General features: G+C 36.7%; 1 pseudogene across 1 annotated transcript; it reads left to right on the top strand.

Moving 5' to 3' along the window:
• The first annotated feature begins 1,946 nt into the window (after window positions 1-1,946).
• Window positions 1,947-2,616, top strand: LOC149555715 (dirigent protein 1 pseudogene; annotated as a pseudogene). The gene has a single exon (XR_016365336.1). The product of XR_016365336.1 is annotated as a dirigent protein 1 pseudogene (transcript).
• The last annotated feature ends 12,634 nt before the right edge of the window (window positions 2,617-15,250 follow it).

Genomic DNA, 15,250 nt, shown 5'->3' with positions numbered 1-15,250 from the left:
GGATCTATCTTCTCTTCCATTTCACTTTCTTGGAGATCTTCTCGAGGTGAAAGAGATTGTAGCATGGCAGTTTTATTGCTTTATTAGCATCTATTTTGAGAGGGGCTTTATTCCCACTAGGTTTTCCCTCTTTCTTCTTTATTTTCCTCTAAATTTTCTTTTCTCCGAAGTTAAAATTAAGGAGGGGTGTTGGTGCATAATTCCAACTTCATTTTTCTCATGCAGGGTCAAACTCCAATCTTTCATGCATTGTCCACTGATTTGGGATCTCCGTTGCGTATAATCTGTTTTTCTCATGCCCAAATTGAAGTTGCTAATGCAATGTTAAGTCAGAGTGATTCACAGCCCTAACTAAAGATCTTTGTTCCTAACGACTGGTTAACTATTTGATGTATCAGTTAAACACCAACTACTGCATTAAAATTATCTAAAGATTTTATTCTATATATACTTTGCATTATTATGCAAATTGTAATCAATGAATATAAATTTCAAGTCAATAGTTTTGTTTTTTCTTATCTTTTAAAAAAAAAAATTCAGATTGATTGTAAAATCTTACATATGGAAGTTCGACTGCTCGTCTTTAAAAAATCAACTTTAATTATTTAGCTATTTAACACGTTTGATTTAAAAATTAAACATAATATGTGATGTTTAAACCATTCCACCTTCCCATTACCAATCTCGTCCAGAAAAAAGGCAGCTTGAAAAATAGCGCTGGAAACAGACGAGGGTAGAATTCGATTAACTGTCCTGATTTTATGGATTAGTGTTAGTATGGGTTTGCTATCATTTACTTCCAACACATCACACGCGTGTGTACAATTAGATTGGGCCCCGTTTGGTTGCTGGAAGATGAGGGCCAAAACCGGGTTATCAGAGGCAAAACCAGGTTTTGCAAAAAAATTTGGTGTTTGGTTGGTTAAAATTATAAGCTAGTTTTCAATTTCATCTTCCAATTTTGGTCAAAAATTGGAAGAAGTTTCTTCCAATAAAAAGGTGGAATTCGAAATTAAAACCAGGTTTTGAATTTTATGACAATTTTTTTAATAATATTGTGGGGTCCACAGTATATTCATCTTCCGTGTCAACCAAACGGACCATTGGCTTTCCAAACCACAAAATCAGGTTTTCGAAAACCTGGTTATAAGATAACCTGGTTATGTCAAAAAATCATCTTCCCCAACCAAACGGGGCCTTGAGGAAAACGTCTGAAAAGCGCGTAGGAGATATAAAAGTTCCCGTCCATTATTTTGACGGACGAATCATAAGTTAAAAATTAGACGGTGGCGAGGATTTCTATCGTCTTGCATACGCTATTGCCATTTTAGACCATACGTGCAATAATGAAATTGGAGAACTTCAGTATGGTACGCCGAGTTTAGTAGGCACGCCGAATCTATCTGTAGGTAATTCACGTGCCGGATAGCTCAATCAGTATTTCTACACGCATGGTGGAGACCAAGAAAATGCACAAGAATCTGATAGAAGGGGAGGCTTGAATGTAGGATTTTCTAGCAAGAAAAGATCAAATTGAACGGCAATAGCATAAAACAAACTGGCCTAAATATCTGATACATATAAAATAAAGGATCACGTTTATATGGGTTGGTGGATGACTACAACTCTCACTCAAATCCAAATTCCGGGTGGATCAAACATAAAATCATTAAACATAAAATCATAAGAAAATCATTATGAAATAGTTTAAAGAGCCGTGCAGAGATGTATATGACCTAAAAACGAAGACAATTTGTTTGATTGCACTTTCTACATTGCTCATTTACATTATAACATGCCAAAATGTGGTAGCTGTAGCTTCGTTGGATCTTAGCTCAGCACACTTCAATCAATGGAGACGTTGAATATGACGGGTATTGAACTGTGACAAAGGAAGAATATAGTATTATAATCTGAGTGGTATAAGTATTCCTAGGGAGTAGTATCATAAGTATTCTTAGTTGTATTGGTTTTTTACTCATAAAGCCTCTGAAGTGCTCTACAATGACTTCACAAAAGCCTTTCATTGGCCTTGTATTCCTTGCCCTTATGTCTTCATGTTGTTGGTGCCTTGGAGAAGAGAAGAATATAGTGTTCTACATGCATGACATTGTGAGTAAACCCAACTTAACGGCTACAATAGTTGCAGGAGTAAATGGGACATCGTCAAATTTGTTGGGTTTTGGAACAGTGCTGGTTATTGATGATCTTCTGACTGAAAAGCCTGATCCTTCTTCTACTATTGTGGGAAGGGCAAAAGGATTGTATTCCAATTCGGATGTGAATGGAGTTGCCATTTTCTTTGGGTTGTCTGTTGTTTTTGAGAAGAAGGAATATAATGGGAGCACACTTCAATTGCAAGGAACAGATCAATTCATGCAGAGCTCTGAGAAAGAGGTGGCTGTGGTGGGAGGAACAGGAAAGTTTAGGTATGCTCGTGGTTATGCTATCATTTCTCTCCAAAGCTCCAGTGGACTGGATGGTATTATCAAATTTAATACTATCTTTCGTCTTGGGTAAACTTTCCATGCTAGGAGAAAATTAATTTTGTAAAAAATAAGTCAATTTTAGTGTGTAATGTTTAAGCGGTCTAAGTGAGGTGCTTCTTTTTCTTAATTTTCATTTTATTCAGATCAGTTTTAGTCTTTTGTAGTTAGTGATGCATTTGTTGTTGCTGTTATTCTTTATTCTCTTGTTCTAATAATTCAAAATATTTGAATAAGCAACAATAATATTGGGAAAAAAATATGGTTTTCCTTTAATTTATATATTTATAGATCATATCATTTCAAAATAATAAGATGCCTTTTGAGAGTGTGAATATAAGCTATAAAAAACAGATTGAGAATTTTATTTAATAATTAATAATAATTTTACATAATATCTTTATGATATTTTTTTTTATAGTAGTTAAGTGGTTATGAAATTTAAGAATGGCAAAGATTGAGAAATGTATTAAAAATACATTTATTTCAAATGATTAATTTTAATGCTTAAGTGGTTGAACATATTGGTTGGAGTATTAAATACTTGTGGATATTCAGTTTGAAATTTTAAAAGGAAATCTAATATGAAATTCTAAATTGTGAATTTTGTTATTAAGTAGTATAGCCTTTTATTGTTCTCTTTTGTAAAATGCAAAATGTGGCTTATGTCATTTTTTATTCTTGTCCTCTAATACAATTGGGATGGCTGCAACTAAATCATTTTACTCAGAAGTTATATATGTCTAAGAAAAAGATTGGGAATTTTACTAGCTATTTATTCATTTTACAGTATGAGACTCTTAAACTAGTTAAAGCAATTTATTTGCATTAAAATGTTACACATACAATTATTGAATCCAAGTAATAGTTTGGCCATTTGAAAATACACATCAAACCAAAGAGTTTGGTGCGATTAAGATGTAGTGAGCTTACAAGGAAGTGTATTTGTCAAGATAAGTTTCTAGTTGGATAGTTGTTGTTTCACATTGCATTATTCAGAAGGAATAGTACCGAGGCTATTTGGATAGTGGGTTCAATGAGGCTATTTGGATAGTGGGTTCAATAGTCATCCTTTCAACTCCTAACAGGGTTGGAATATCCTAATAGGGATTCAAAGTCTCCTAATAGTGACTCATATGTTGATTGTATTCCATTGACTCTTAACAAGGAACTTTTATATTAATACATCATTTTGTGGGTACCATCCCCACTAGGGTTTTCCCTCTGATCAAGGGTTTCCTAGTTAACATATTTGGTGTTACTGTGCATGGTTATCTTTCAATGGTTGTTGCATCTACTATTGACATGTTTCAAAATTAATAAAGATATTGAGAGTTATTTTAAGAGCATAACTGATTCATCTACCCCTCTCATATCTTGGCAGACTTTACTTTCTAACAAAGTCCAACATTTTTCAATGTCTTTTTTCTACATTAGATTATTACATAAAGAAATATATAGTTTTTAGAAACATTAGCTTTGGTATTTTTTTTAAGTACACAACTTACTCATTACTAATATGTTATTATTAAAAAAATCATTTTCTATAATCTAAAGCATTTTTTAATGTATTAGTATTTCTTCTTTATCTTTAATATAGAGTTGGTTTTGAATGCATTCTTCTCTCTACTTTTATTTAGAAAAGTTTCTTTTTTTTGTATTAGGATTTACATTAAAAGAAACATTATGCTATATATTGACTCATTTATGTAAGAATAATATTTAGTTCAAATTTTTACTTGATAGCATTATTTGAATAAACAACCATCATCACTAGTGCTAAAAAGAATCTTCTCACAAGGAGAACAACAATTGTAAATATTGTTTGCAAGTTTCTTCTTTAGATTTAATATTTTTCTTTATTTTTTAGGTCCTCGAAAATCATTGACAACCATATTAGATGATTGATATTTCAAGTCAGAATTTGAAAGTCAATCCTCCAACACCATAAATTGCCCATGAATTGGAATGGGCCTAATATAATAAGCATCCAGAATGTTGCATGTTGCATGTTGCATTTCTATTAGTTGTCATCAAGATGTTGAACAATTAAAAGTACCCAGTGATCATACATGTGATATCAAAGAGTTTGAAGTTAGCACAATGGAAGAGATTGTACATGAGTTTCATGCAACCTATGTAAATTTATGTAGATTTTATACTTTCCAAATGAAAATGTATTATGATGAATATTATGCACAACACAATGCTCCTAATATTCATCATGCATTTCAAGCCTATCTAAATAAGACACAATACATTGTATATTGATGTAATTCCTTAGAAGTTTATCAATGCTTGAACTTACACCGTCTCTCTTACAAAGAAAGAGACTTTGAAGTTTTTAAGGTTCTTTTAATGAACAATATCTTCCACTCCTTTCTATTATCTCCTATCAAATGATGATATAAGTGAATAATGAACAATACCTTCCACTACTTCTTATTATCTTCCATCAAATGATGATATAAGTTAACATTATACAAATTTGACTTCATTATTGTTTCTTAACAATAGATTCTTTTAACTGCACAACCGATATTTATGTAGCTTAATTTTGAACACATAATTTTATTTTAAAAAATTAATCATTATAAAAGTTCCAATTTCTAACACATAATTTTATTTTAAAAAATTAATCATTATAAAAGTTCCAATTTCTATTTTTTTCACACTTCTACATTTAAGTTGTCACTTAATCCCCTTTTACTTCTTTTATGTGTGAGAGAGAGGGAGAAAGAGATTGCACGATATTGTTAACTTTGAAATCTATGAATTGTACGCAAAAATTCAAAACTCGTACCTATGGATAAATAAATTGAATAACAATCCAATGTCTCATTTTAATGACACAATGCCAAGAACGTCCAGTGACCATCTCAATCTGAGAGCATTACAAGAGCACGGTGGGTTAAAGGCGCTACATATTCTGGTTACAATTCACAAAGTATCACTACTACACACTAGCGGTACTAAAGAACATTGAGCAGTAGAGCCCCGATATTGTCCAGGGCATGAAATGGCCATCTGACAAAGAGGCCAAAGGAGATTGGAACAGGGGATTAGAGTCACATGTTCAACTATGCCATAAACGAAACCGCTGAGCTAATGGTTTAGCCACCAAGCTGAGGGATAAACTTATGTAGGCCTGTGATAAAACCTTAACTACAAAGCTTGGTGGGTAGCAAAATCCGTGAATAATACTCACAATAGTAGCTGGATTTCATTCTCCTTCTGACCCCATTTAGCAGTAGTAGCTGGGGGTAGGGATCCTCCTCATGAGTCGTGTGGACAGTCAGCTTCCAGTAGGTTTTGTAATTTGTCGGTCTCTTCCCACATGCCTCGTTGAAGTATCACTTATCACAACCATAGACAAAGTGGAGGGGGCCCATTCTATACTATTATGCTCTTAAAGTCTGATGGTTCTCTATGTATCATGGAGGTCCTTAGTAGGTAGTTTTCATTTTAGGTTCTTGAACCATGAGGTCACTTTCTTTGGCATGTGTATCAGCATTGTTGCTTGTCCCCAAACTTTTCTGTTCTCGTGGATTCTACATTTTGATTAGTGTTGTCTCCTTGGATTTCTTTATTATTGTTTGGGTGTTACATTGTCATTGGCCTCTCAAGCCCTTGTAACATGTCATTGGCCTCTCAAGCCCTTCTAACTATTTTTTGACAAACCACCAAGCTATTCGTAGAACAAAAAATTCAAGCCTGAACTCTTTCTCTACACAGTCTTGCTAAGCCCTTTTGCAACTTCCTTTATTCCTTTGTTTCACGCTTTTCTAGCTCTTGTATCTTCTCTCTTTCTGGATGCTCTATTACAATAATAGATAAGACGTCTATTATTAGTTAATGGTTATCTTGTAAATATCTTTAGCTTTAGTTTGCTTTCGTTTTTTGCTTTCTCTGGAATAGAATGTTTCTATTCTTTACGATCGTTTCCTAAGGAAACATCGTCTCATTCTTTTGTATAAATTGACCTCTCGGTCTCTGTTAATAACAAGCAAGTATTTACCAATTACCTCGTAATATGGTATCAGAGCTAAATGCTTAAATTTTTTTGTTAAAATTTATAATTTCTTCTTGAAATTATTTGTTTAAATTTTTCCAAAATTATTTCAGCTATTTTCTCCAAAAACCCGCCTAGGTTTTTCTGTCTAGAGAAATTCTGAACTCAGGTCTACAAATTGCATGAAAATCGTGGTCGTTTTGTACCATTCTTAGCTGGTATCTGAAAATCGCGATTTCTTTTGCCTAACATCCTCTGCAAATCGTGTTTTTTTTTTTTACACTCCATTTTCGCATCTTCAGCCTGCGCGTTTTTGGGGTGAAAATCTGCATGTTTTTGTATCAAATCTTCATGCTCATAGCCGTCTCAGTCTGTCATCGTGCTCTGGGAAGCAGATTCTACCATTTTTTATGAAGGAATCTGAAGTTTTTTCAAGCTTTTTTCAGCTAAGGCCGTTTTTTTTTGAAACCCTAATTTTTGGGGTCGATTTTTTTTTTTTTTTTGCAAATTCTTGGTGGGTTTTTCGAGAGCTCAACTGGGTTGTCGTCCATTTTTTTGGGTGCCTCGATTTTTGTGCCTCGATTTTGGAGCTAGCAGATTCAAAAAACGACAGCACATTCCTTTTGGGTTTTTCGAGCTCTCTTCTGGGTCATTCTCTGATTCTTCTGGGTCTTCCGTATTTTTGCCTCAAAGAACGTGTCTTCACAGATTTTCACTGTTTTCATTGAAAAACGTGCTATGGCATCTCTGACAAATATTCTGCTCGAGCATAATTCCAAATTCAATGGTCGCAATTATGGAACCTGGAAGCAGCGCATCATCGCAATCTTCGAATATCGAAACACCGATCAACTTGTTTTGGGTGTTAAGCAGAGTCCGACTTCTCCGGGTCCTGATCAAGATACATGGGATCTGAACAATCGAGAGGCAGTAATGCTTCTCAAACTCTCCGTAGCTGATGACCAACTTTCTCAGATTCCATCCGGCAAGACAGCGGCCGAAATCTGGACACATCTCAAAGGTCTTCATGAGACTTCCGATAAGAGCAGAGCCTTCTTTCTGAAAAACACTCTGTTTTCTATTGTCATGGATGAGCGCACCTCGCTCCAGGCACACCTGAATCGGATTCAGGAAATCCGTGATCAGTTACTTGCCATCGGTCGCAAGATGGAGGAAGAGGATATTGTGGTGATCACTCTTCGGAGTTTACCAAATTCCTATGAGCATTTTATCGAGACTCTCAACATCACATCTACTGGTGTTGATCTAAAGTTCACTGATCTCTGCACCCTGCTACTTCAGCAAGATCAGTGGAAACAACAGTTCGGTAGCAGCTCCAGTTCCACCTCCACTGAGCAAGCCTTTGCTGTGAAATCCTTTCAGAAGGATAAGGGCAAGTTTCAGCAACCATCTCAGGAGAAGTCTTCTGCTCCAGCATCCGATCGTACCAAAAAGAAGAACATTCAATGCAACTATTGCCACAAGTATGGTCACATGAAGGTTGCATATCGAAAACGCTTAGCTGCCCAGTCTAAGCAATCAGGTTCGCAACCCAAAGCGAATAGTGCAGAGCACACTGAGCAGGCGGAATCTGCTTTTTACGCCTTCATGGCTAAAAGACCCGCAGATCATGTGTAGTCATCTGCCTGGTACATTGATTCGGGTGCCTCTCGACATTTCACTCACCGCAGAGACTGGTTTACTGACTACCGGCCTTATTCAGATTCTGTTATCTTTGGTGGTGGAGAAGAGTAGACAGTTGTTGGTAAAGGCAACATTCAAATTCAGTTTGTTGGGAGGAAGCTCATATTCCTTGATGTGTACTACGTTCCAGGGATGGAATTAAATCTACTCTCGGTCAGTCAGTTGCTGCGACATTCTCCACACTTGGCAGTCACCTTCAGTTCACATCAGTGCACCATCACTGATCAGGCGACTAAGTCTACTGTTGCAGTTGGTCTTGAGGATCATGGTCTTTTCAGACTTACTGATTCTGGTGATTCTCAAGACTTAGCTATGGCTGCTCGGCAATCTTCCATTAGCACACTATGGCATCAGCAATATGGGCACTTAAATGTGCATTATCTCTGACAACTTGCTCGGGATGAGCTTGTTCTTGGTTTGCCAAAGATTCAAACCCAACACCTTGGAGTTTGTGACGCATGTCAGGCTGGGAAGCAACATCGCACACCTTTTCCCAGTGGCAATTCTTGGCGAGCTTCTCAAGTACTTCAGCTTGTTCATGCTGATATCTGCGGCCCTATGGCCACTCTTTCTGTTCTTGGGTACAGGTATTTTTTGTTGTTTGTAGATGATTTCAATAGAAAAATGTGGGTGTATTTCCTTAAAAAGAAATCCGATGCATTTACTGTATTTCAGAAGTTTAAACCCTTAGTTGAAAAAGAGTCTGGGAAATCTATTATTACTCTTAGATCAGACAATGGGGGGGAATTTTGTTCTAATGTTTTCTCCAGCTTCTTGGATACACATGGCATCCAACGCCAGTTCACCACACCCCACACGCCACAACAGAACAGTGTAGTTGAACGTCGGAACAGGACAATCACCGAGATGGCTCGTTCCATGCTCGAACACAGACATGTTCCGAAGTGTTTTTGGGCAGAAGCAGTTAACATTGCAGTTTATTTGTTGAACCGGTCACCCATAGTGGCGATCAAAGGTAAAACTCCAGAAGAGGCCTGGTCAAGTCGCAAGCCCAGAATCAGTCACCTGAAGGTTTTTGGCTCTCTTGCTTTTGTTTGGATCCCTGATGCTTCACGCACCAAGTTGGATGCCAAGAGTCAGAAACTGATGCTTGCTGGATATAGCAGTCTTCACAAAGCCTACCGCCTTATTGATGTTGAGACATCTTGTCTCATATACAGCCGCGATGTAGTCTTTGATGAGCAGCGAGGACCATTCATGCCTGTTTCTCCTGTTCCTGATCCAACAGATCGGCCTATGCAGGTTCATGATTTGGGAGTTCGGCTTCCATTAGGTCCACCTGATGGGAGGGCTCCAGTAGCTCCTACAGCTCCAGTCCTGCCAGTGATACCTGTACAGCCACCTTCGGCTTCTCTTGCAGGATCACCTCGTTTTGAAGATGCTTCACCTGAGTTTGATCCAGATTCTTCTGATCAGGATCCTGCTGATCAAGCATCTCCTAGTACTATTGTTGGTCATTCTCCTCTCCGACCTAAGTGGTGGGCTAAGACACTTGCTGATCTTCATGATGATGAGCTCATTGATGGGAGAACTGCTCGGAAAAAGAGCAAACCTACAGATTCTGTTAACTTTGCTCTTATGGCCAACATTCACAGTGTGTTTGAACCTCAAACATATTCCGAGGCTAAAGGAATGCCAGAGTGGGAACAGGCCATGCAATTTGAACACCAGAGCTTGCTGAAGAACAACACTTGGGTCCTTTCTGATCTTCGCCCAGGGAAGAAACCCATTAGCTGCAAATGGGTCTACAAAATCAAATACAAATCAGATGGTACTTTGGATAAGTACAAAGCTCGTTTAGTGGCAAAAGGCTTTTCTCAGCGTCAAGGCATTGATTATGAGGAGACCTTTGCTCCTACTACAAAGATGAGCACCATCAGATTAGTCCTAGCCATGGCAGCACAGTTTGGCTGGAAGGTCCATCAGATGGATGTAAAGAGTGCTTTCCTGAATGGTGATCTCCATGAAGAGGTCTACATGATGCAGCCTCCTGGTTTCAAGGTTGCTGGTAAAGACCATCAGGTTCTCAGATTGGTAAAAGCTCTCTATGGTTTGAAGCAGGCCCCTCGGGCATGGTACATCAAGATTGATACGTACCTCAGTGATCAAGGCTTCAAAAGGAGTTCTTTAGACTCAAATCTGTACATCAAGACTACTGACAATGACATCATCCTTCTGGTTATCTATGTGGATGATCTGATCATCACTGGCAGTTCGGCATCTTTGATTCAGGGAATCAAACAACACTTATGCCAGTCCTTTGATATGACTGACCTTGGGCTCATGCATTATTGCTTAGGTGTTGAAGTTTGGCAACAGTCTTCTGGTATATTCATCTCTCAGTCCAAATATGCCAGGGCCTTGTTAGACAAATTCCGAATGCAGGATTGCAAACCTACATCTACACCTATGGAGAAAGGTCTCAAGTTATCAGCCAAGTCTGATTCTCCTTCCGTTGATGATACTGCGTATATGCAACTAGTAGGCAGCCTCATCTACCTATCTGCTACTAGGCCTGATATCAGCTTCGCAGTCAGCTATATTTCACGCTTTATGACAGCTCCTAAGGCTGATCATTGGATGGCAGCAAAGTGTGTGCTTCGTTATGTGAAGGGCACTTCTGATTATGGACTTCTGTATTCTCGGAGTTCTAATCCTAAACTCAGTGGGTTCACAGATTTAGATTGGGCAGGCTCTGTTGATGATAAAAAGTCAACATCTGGATATGTGTTCAGTTTGGGATCCGGTGCAGTCACATGGACCAGCAAGAAGCAGCAGGCAGTTTCTCTCTCTTCTACAGATGTTGAATACAGAGGGACTGTTAAGGCAGGATGTGAAGCTGTCTGGCTTCGTCGGATGCTTGGGGATATGCAGATGTCACCAGCAAGACCGACTACTCTGTTTGTTGATAACGAAGGCGTTATCAAGTTAGCACGGAATCCAGTCTTCCATGAACGAACCAAGCATGTGGATGTTCATTGTCATTACATACGACAGCTGGTTGAAAATGGGACTATAGATCTGCAGTATGTTCCTACCACAGATCAAACTACAGACATTCTCACCAAGCCTCTTGGTCCTGATAAGTTTGTCAAATTCAGAGGACAGCTTGGTGCGTTCGATAGATTAACCATTAAGGGAGGGTATTACAATAATAGATAAGACGTCTATTATTAGTTAATGGTTATCTTGTAAATATCTTTAGCTTTAGTTTCCTTTTTGTTTTTTGCTTTCTCTGGAATAGAATATTTTCTATTCTTTACGATCGTTTCCTAAGGACACATCGTCTCATTCTTTTGTATAAATTGACCTCTCGGTCTCTGTTAATAACAAGCAAGTATTTACCAATTACCTCGTAATATGCTCTCTCTATTCCCGTTTGTGTATTTTCCAATCGGTGTTGTGATGGATGCTATTCAACAATTTGTTCACCTAGTCTCACAATAATAATATGCTATTTCTATGATAGTATGAAATTTAAGAATGTTGGAATATTATAAGGAAACCCATGTATTACCATTGAAGATATTCACCTTCGCTTGGTACTTAACAATGTCAAATCAACACAATAATAATATGCTATTTTTATAATGGTATGAAATTTAAGAAAGTTGAAACATTATAAGGAAACCCACATTACTATTGAAGGTATTCCACCTTCCCTTGGTACTTAACAATGTCAAATCAACCCACGATGATCTCAATATTGGCAGTTTGTTGACATGCTTTTGTTAGGAAGGGATGTATCTGCGCAGACTTCGAATTCAAGTTGCCCACTACAATTCATTGTAGGTAAGGCCAAAACATACCAAAACTGAAACAAAATACAAATTCTAGGAGCTACTTTCTGATTTACCTTCCATGTAGAGAATGGGTAATTGGATATAGCTTTTCAGGCTGCTCCTGCAACTTTTGGGGGATGCGTAGGTTGGGGTATAAACCCTTAGGGGGACCGATGATTGGCACACAGACTTTGATTGCCTTCAAGCAAGTAATGGATCAATTGGGCTTGTAGATTCAGTTTTCGAATAAAAATCTGATCTTGGCCCATATGCATGACCCCAGTGCCATTCAAATTCCCTAAATAAATCCTCAACATATTTCCCACTTTGAAGCCCAAATACAAACCCATTTTACCTGCATGCTTAAAGCCCTTCTTAAGCTAAAAATAATTGTCTTCCCATGATTTTGAAGGACTCTAACCGGAAAATAGCCTCTGAAATTCAAAACGCTGCCCACCATGATAATAGTTTTGGCCAACAGTCACACATATTACCCCGCGGACTTGCCCATTAACTTTCATAAATGAATAGTAAAATAAAATACAAAAGAAAATGGAAGATCTGGTGTTGGAGATGAAGCTTTTGAAAGGGGAGTGGTTAATCTAGGCAACAACCACAAGTACTGCATAAATACTTGATCAATTGCTCATGGCGGTCATTCTAGCCTTCATCTATCTACTCATGGAAGATGCCAGTGTGCCATAGCAGTGGGACAGTGGTATCAAGAAGCTTAAATTCAATAGTTCATCATGTGTTATGTAGATTTAAACACTAGGCTTCTCTTTGGAATCCCCAAACTCTAGTCACTCAGAGAGCTCGTCTTTAGACTCTGCTATTTCCCATATTCAGTTCTAAAACTTAAATGTTGAATTGTCCCGGGGAGAAGGATGTTTGATAACTTTTTAAGAAGAAATGCTACCTTTATCAGGATGCATGCTCTCCTTTTTCTTAGTACCTAGAATAACCAAAATTGAGAAAAGATTAAGGCGACAAGATCAACAGGTGAGTGGCTTTTGAAACATTGTTTTGGATATTATTGTTCGTGTTTCTATAATCTTCTCACTTCATGTTAAGTCATATTTTAATGGTTTAGACTTTAATCAAGTGGTGAGTGATGGTACTTGTGGTGAGTAACATGTCTGCTGGAAGTGGTCATGATGTGAATAGTAAGGAAACTTATGTTATAATGGAAATCATCTATTTTTTTTGGATTCAATCTCTACTATTTTTTTCCCTTAATGATTTTAATCCTTCTTGAATATGATATTGTTACAACAGAACATCATCTTTGGCACAATACATGACCATAGGGAATGAGCATGGTATCCACTTATGAATAAATGGCAAAGCCTACACAACGAAGCTATCTTTTCTGTTTCTGTTTCTTTCACAGATGAATCTGCTCTTTCCTATAGCACACAAAATATATTTCAAGTCTTAACATTTTTTCTAAAATCCTTATGCATACATCATCATAAGTTTTTCTTGGCAATATAATACAAATAATGAACTAGGAAGCACACATAGTTGCACACAAGTTTTTATCTAAAAGAAATACTTCCAGACAAAGCAGATATTACTGCCTGGCAAGATAAACATGCAATTCCTTTCGTATTAAAATGATGAAATGAAATTACAAAATTATGTACCCTAATGTTTTGCTGAATCAAAAAGAGGGAACATTTCTAAGTATCGGGTTTCAAACTGTCAACTTGCCCTATAGATGAATAGTTTTTAAACATTGGGTCTTTTATTCTGAAATCCACCTTGGTTATTATCAATGGTGGTTTCTTCATTTCTGTATAGTGTGCACGAGTTATTCCTTCCTTATTATTGTCCCTTTTCATTGTTTGCATGGGTACTCTGAGATATCCCATTCACCATCTTCAATAGAAATAAACCCAACTTCTGTATATAATTTTGATTCATTTGTAGAGCATGCATCATGATCTTATGTTGGAAAACAAAACAAAGGACATCGGGCTCCAATGTAGTGCGTCTATAATGATTGGCTTCGATAATTCCTTTGGAGTCTTCTAGCACCTTTATAGATATACAAATCACTGTGAACAGATTTTTTCGTATTTTAGATGTCGTATATCCACAACTAAAACCTTTCTCTCTAGGACTCATCGAACAAATTGGATATGTTAGAAATGGAGGCGGTAATGGAAATACTTGTGGAGCTAACCAACTTGAAGACCCAAAAAAAATGGAGCTCTTGTATTGCTTTGTAATGAAATGAAATTTGCCTAAATGTAACTAGCTTACACCATGCCTCGTTCTCAGATGTAAACATATTCTCTGTGGAAACCATACAATTGATTGTTTTTCATTCTTGTATGTTGAAGGACCCACTTTGTGGCATTTTGATACATGTCTTTCCAATGTTCAATTAAAATGTCATTTCAGTTTAGTGACTGTATATTCACACATCTATTCTGTTAGATTTGTTCCTCACGAGTATCATTATCTTTGATGCTTCCATATCATAGAATTTTGAAAATGATGTCGTTAACTGTACTATTCACTTTCACGTCAATTTTCTTTAAGTTCACATGCTTTTATCAAATTCATGTTCAAACAAAAATATTGTAAAAGATATCAAGAATAAATAGTGATATGTAAAAAGATGAACTGACATGAACATACACCATTAACATAAATCTAAAACACTATAGCAAATAGAATATATGACTGAAAATGACATAGAAAATTGAGAAAAATCTTGATGTTAATACCCCCAAAGGGGAAAGCCTGGAAGAAAAGAATTTTATTAAAAAGGTCTTCGAAAATCATTACAGTAGACAAAATTTTTAATAATATCAGAGATTACTTATCTCAGACAATAATACTTTTCTGATGACTCAGAAAGCCTTTCAACAGTCCAACATCAATGGTGTGTAAAAATCAAACTAGGCACAATACTAATATATGTTATCAGTATTATAATATTTTGGCCTAGATACTATAAGTTTTATGATAGTAGCTTGTAAAATTAATGAGAATAGGTTTCCTTCCTTGAATTTTTGAGTGTTCCAATGAATCAAGCTATGATATCTCTTGAATGTTCATGTTATTTAATGTGTAGTTATAATAATAGTAATAATGGTAAGGACAATGCTATGAATCTGATTAGGTATCTTCCCAATGATCTAAACTGTACATCTTACACGTAGAGTAAATCAGCATAATAATCCATCTCTGCTATGATTTTTATGATAATCTACATCTGGAGCATTACT

This window comes from Cupressus sempervirens, chromosome 5 (assembly GCF_028749045.1).
Source record: "Cupressus sempervirens isolate cs-2001-9-10 chromosome 5, ASM2874904v1, whole genome shotgun sequence".
Classification (NCBI taxonomy): domain Eukaryota; kingdom Viridiplantae; phylum Streptophyta; class Pinopsida; order Cupressales; family Cupressaceae; genus Cupressus; species Cupressus sempervirens.
The sequence above is the reverse complement of the archived record's forward strand: the minus strand, read 5'-3'. Positions and strand labels throughout refer to the sequence as shown.